Source organism: Rhinolophus ferrumequinum, chromosome 5 (genome assembly GCF_004115265.2).
Source record: "Rhinolophus ferrumequinum isolate MPI-CBG mRhiFer1 chromosome 5, mRhiFer1_v1.p, whole genome shotgun sequence".
Lineage (NCBI taxonomy): Eukaryota > Metazoa > Chordata > Mammalia > Chiroptera > Rhinolophidae > Rhinolophus > Rhinolophus ferrumequinum.
In genome coordinates, this window is record NC_046288.1 from 46,761,317 (window position 1) to 46,767,076 (window position 5,760).

General features: G+C 38.0%; 1 non-coding gene across 1 annotated transcript; it reads left to right on the plus strand.

Moving 5' to 3' along the window:
- Nucleotides 1-2,127: 2,127 nt before the first annotated feature.
- LOC117022711 (small nucleolar RNA SNORA62/SNORA6 family) lies at nucleotides 2,128-2,281 on the plus strand. Its single transcript, XR_004423111.1, has one exon. It is a non-coding gene; the product is annotated as a small nucleolar RNA SNORA62/SNORA6 family (small nucleolar RNA).
- The last annotated feature ends 3,479 nt before the right edge of the window (nucleotides 2,282-5,760 follow it).

The window sequence follows — 5,760 nt, forward strand, 5'->3', positions numbered from 1 at the left end:
GTTAATGAAGAGAGATAGAGGTCAACTCATTTTGGTGGTTCAAAATGTATATACTATGGATACTAAAGAGAAATTATAAGTCACACATGACTTAATTATCATACCCAAAACCCAATGAAAGAGGACAAAGATTGGAGTCAAAGTCTAGAATATTATGCTTATTAATCCTGTGGTAAACTTTGGTTGGAAGATTCTAATTTTCAATAATAAATTGCCCAAAACATAAACCATAGTGATTTAATACACAGGCTGTAAGAAAATAGATTTTGCCAAAAGGATGTACAGTACGAAACAGAGGTTCAGAAGCAAGACATCCAGATGGTAGTTAGAAAACAAGAAAGGTACACAGGCACTTTCTGTATTATAATTCCTTTATATGAAAGGAATATGCTTTTTCTGAATTTCCTGGTTTTCTGAACGCTTTTTCTCCCATACCAGACTCTAAGTGTCTTGAGTACAAGAACCAAGGAAGAGCCTTAGAGGTGGCAATCTTGTTGGAGTATGCGGCAGAAGTGGAATTATCTTAACAGGATGTGTGTGTAGAAGGTACATTAAAATATTAGACGTAGTGCTTTTCCTTAGATTGTGTGCTTATTTGGGACAGATGATGGTGAATAACAGAGATTATGGTGGATCTAACCACACCCTAACCACCCACTGACACTGTCAATGATACACAATATGTTGTTCATGTTTATACCCCCTGCAACACTGAGCATATTGATTGGCACATAATAAGTCCTTAATCAACATTGTTCAATTGAAATTGAGCGCAATGCTTCCTGGAATTCTAAGTTGTTTCTTAAATTCTCAGAGAAAATAAGATCATATTAGATAAAGTGTAAAACATGGTGAGAATAGGGACCAATCAAAGAATAATTTTATCCCTCGTGCTAATTTCTTTGAATAACTCTGGTTCTCAATTAAACATAGGTATTATTTAGGGTGAGTGCAGAAAACTGAATTTTTTATGTCCTTGGAAGAAGTTACAACTGCAAAGAAGCACAAAATCTTAAGAATGTAAAATGTTCTCAGCTGATATTTACTGCTCAGACTCTTTATAGAGAAAAGCTCATTATATTGGTAAACACATTGTATTTTGAGAATAAGTATAATTGTCCCACTAGAAGTCACACAAAAGTTAATCACTTATGATCCCAACAAGTTCAAAGTTTTGAAACATGAACACAATTTTTAATCAATTCAAGGTATCTAATGAGGTATTTAAGTGAAGAAAAAATGACCTTTGGTTCTATTTTTACTTTGCCTGGGTGATTAATTTCATTTCTTTTCTTTTCTTTCTTTTTTTTTTTTTTTTTTTTTGCTTTACACACCCTGCCATAAACCTTTTTATTTACACTTTATTGTAACTGACTTCATGTCATTTGCTCTTGCTTAATAATAATCAGTTAACAGCAAGGGCAGGTGTTCTCAAGGATGTGGCCCTTTCATAGAGTGAATCCAAACAGTTTTTTTTTTTTTTTAATCATCATGAAAAGCAAAAAGAAAACTCATTCTGGTGTCTGGCAGGGAAAATAACATGTATATGCAAAATAAATAAATAAATAAAAAGTCAAGGATGGGGATCTAGAATTGTAAAAATTAGTAGTAACTTATCCATTCTAAATTTATTTGTTGACCTTCTTTTTTGTTGTTGTTGTTGCCCTTCTTTTTAATAATTGCATTTGATCAATCACAACTAGTGCTGATCTCTGCTAGCCTCTTAATTTTTGCATGGCTTTTGTTGTACCTTTTTTATGTTTAGCTATAAAAATTATAATTAAACTTTTGGTTGAATTACTGTAGAGTTTGAGTTTGATTAATGATTTTCTGAGGTCATGACAATAATTCACTTTCCTACCCCTTCACCAACGAGCAATTCTTTTCCTGCTATCCTACTCAATTTAGAAATGCATTCTCTTTTCTTTCATTGTCTCACCTTTACACACTTGAGTACCGAGTTTTCTCCAAACTGTATTCCATATCCATTCTTCCAAAATTTCCTAGTCCAATCTTCTGGTCAAATCCATTTCTTCAAGGTGCTCTGAGGATGTCCTCAAACTTGCCCCCATTCTTCTCTTGGTCCTTTCTCCCACTAAAGTACCACCATTTTAAGAATAATCTTTATCTGCACATTGTTAGAGCTTGAAGTTGAGACTGCTGACTGCCCAATGAACTCACAAGTGTAGGTAGTGTGCTCCATGGGGGGCAAGTCTTTCACTAACACCACCACGGTCTCTGGCCCAATGAGTGGAGTTTGATAGTAATCCTTGCTACAAGTGTTATTTGAATACATGAGAGCTTTAAGGAGAGATGAAAACATTTGAAAAATGGTCTGTTTTCTTCCGCTTTTCTCTGCATTTCATGCTCTGCTTGGCCCTCTCAGGCATCAGTTGGTTTTTCTGTTTTCAGACCAATTTGATGAATCCTGATATAAGATCCTAAAAAGGGAGCTAACTCAGTGGGTCTAATGTGGTGGATATTGACCTGGAAAGTTCTTCACACGCATGGCATGCATGGGAGATCATGCCTGATCTCTTCTTCTACAAAGGCCCTGAACAGATTGAAAAGGAACAGAGGTCACTGCAAAAAAGGCTGTGACCAAGAAGAGATTTCAAGGTGAATCAACTGCTCCAGTTCACTGCCTCTCAACCTGAGGTCACAGACTGGTCTTAAGGTATACAGATGCCCTCTGTGCTTATTTAGCAAAGACTGGAGTGCTCAGGCTGCCACTGAAGACTGGCCTGCAGCCCCCACTGCTCAGGCCATTAAATGAGTAGGAAAAACGACAGAGTGATTTTCAGTTGTTCTTCCACAAACTCTTAAACAAAACGAAAACAAAGCTGATGGAAAATAAAGTCACTAAAAATTGTGTCCATTAAAAAAAAATAATCTTTAGATTAAACAAGGACGTGGTTAAAAATTAATATGTAGAGGTTTTTCCAGTCAAGATGACAGCATACATAAATGCTGTGCTTGTTTCCTCTTATAACCATATCAAAATTACAAACGAACTACAGAACAACCATTATTGAGAATCATCTGAAGTCTAGCAGAACCAAAGCCCTACAACTAAGTACTACAAAAGAAGCCACCTTGAGACTGGAAGGAGGGGCAGAGATGCAGAACAGGCTGGTCCCACATGTGACCATTAAAAATCAGGAGGGATATCTCAGCTGTGGAGGTCCCCCTTCAAGGAGCAAAGGGTCACAGTGCCACATCAGGCTCCCCAGCCCAGGATTTCAATTCCAGGAAGAGAAGTCACGATAGCTTCTGGTTGTAAAAATCAGTGAGGATTGTGGCTGAGTGAGATGAGGTTGGCTAAAGTCACAGGAGCTCCTCTTAAAGGGCCCATGCACGGACTTGCTTACTGATGGATCCATTCACTCTGAGCGCCAGAAATGGGGCAGCAGCTTGAAAGGTGCCAGGGACATATGGGGAGGAACTGAGTTGTCTGGCTTCAGAGCAAGGGCTGGAGGGGAAGCTTCCTCCTGGATGAAGGAGCTAGTGGAAGCCATTGTTTCTTTCTTGAGTCCTTCTTTCTCACAGTATTCAGACACAGATTGCCAATTTAACTGAATCTCCATCAATCTGGCTAACTCCATTCATTCACCCCACCCCAGGGATTCTTAAATGCCACCCCACCCAACATTCAGGCACATCTAAACCACTTTTAGTGGTTTTCCCATATAAATGGCCTGTCTTGGCTCATAAAGCAGACTTTCCTAAAATCTCTCAAAGGTTTAAACACCCCAAACAAGCAGCATCTGGCTTTGGCATCACCTGTACGTCTAACTGAGCAGCCCTATACCTGGCACTAGTGACAGGCAGCCTCGGTTCACAGGTTGGCCTCTTGAGACTAGCACGGGTGGCAGCCATCTTCAGATTGCATTGTGGCATATGCCATGTGGCCCTGGGCAGGGCATAGGTTTCAGCTGAATTTGGCCTGCAGTGGGTAAAAAAAAATGAGGACAGTTTAAGAGACCTCTGGGACAACTTCCAATATACCAACATTTGTGTCATAGGCATACCAGAAGGAGAAGAGAGAGAGCAAGAAATTTAAAAGCTATTTGAAGACATAATGATGGAAAATTCCCCTACCCTGGCAAAGGAAATAGATATTCAAGCCCAGGAAGTGCAGAGTCCCAAACAAGATGAACCCAAAGAGGCTCACACCAAGACATATCATAGTTAAAATGCCAAAGATTAAAGACAAAGAGAGAATCTTAAAAGCAGCAAGAGAAAAGCACTTAGTTACCTACAAGGAAGCGCCTATAAGAGTGTCAGCTGATTTCTCAACGGAAACTTTACTGGCCAGAAGGGATTGGCATGAAATATTCAAAGTGATCAAAAGCAAGGACTTACAACCAAGATTATTCTACCCAGCAACACCATCATTTAGAATCGCAGGACAGATAATGAGCTTCCCAAACAAGAAAGAGCTAAAAGAGTTCAGCACCACCAAACCAGTAGTCAAGGAATCTTAGAGATACAGCTTTAAGGTGAAAAAATATATATATGAATAATAAAATGGATATAACTACATACTTATCAACAATTAATTTAAATGTAAATGGATTGAATGTGCTAATCAAAAGACAGAGGGTGGCTGAATGGATAAGAAAACAAGACCCTTACATACGCTGCATACAAGAGACTCACTTCAGATCAAAGGATTCACACAGACTAAATGCACAGGGATGGAAAAAGATATTTCATAAAAATGGAAAGGAAAAACTCTGGGCAGCAACACTTATTTTAGACAAAATAGACTTTAAAACAAAGGCTGTAACTAGAGACAAAGAAGGACCTTGTGTTTTCACTTCTAGGTATTTATCTGAAGAAATGCGAAATGCTACTTCGAGGTCATGTGTGCATCTACGGTATGGGCTCATTGCAGCATTATTTACAATAGCCAAGATCTGAAGGCAACCTGGGTGTCCCTAAATGGATGAATCTTACATATATACAATGGAATATTACCCAGCCATAAAAAAGAACAAAATCTTGCCATCTGCAACAACATGGATGGACCTAGAGAGTATTGCGTTGAGTGTAGTAAGTCAGACAGAGAAAGAGAGACGTCATATGAGTTCACTTATAAGTGGAATCTAAAGAACACAATAACCAAATAAAACAGAAACAAACTCATAAATACAGACAACATTTTGATGGTTGTCAGATGAGAGGGGAACCGGGGGTGAGTGAAAAAGGGAGTAAGAAATACAAATTGGTTGTTACAGAGTAGACATGGGGATGTAGGGTATAGCACAAGGAATATAGTCAATAATATTGTAATAACTATGTATGGTGTCAGACGGGTACTAGATTTATCAGAGTGATAGATGGGAAGGAGGTTGAGGGGAAGGGTGAAAAAACTAAAGAGATTAAGAAATACAGATTGGTAGTTACAAAATAATCATGGAGAGGTAAAGTAAAGCATAGGGAATATAGTCAATGATATGGCAATAACTATGTATAGAGCCAGATGGGTAGTAGACTAGTCAGGGGGATCACTTCTTAAATTATATAAATATCTAACCACTGTGCTACACACTTGAAATTAATATAAAATAATATTGAACGTCAAGTGTAATTGAAAAATTAAAAAAGAGGAGGGAAAGTTTAAGGGGAATAAGAGATTCAAATTTCCAGGCATAAAACAAATAAGTCTTGGGGATGTAATGTACAACATAGGAAATATAGTCAATAATATTGTGATAGTGTGGTATAGTGTCAGATGGTTGTTGGACTTATGGT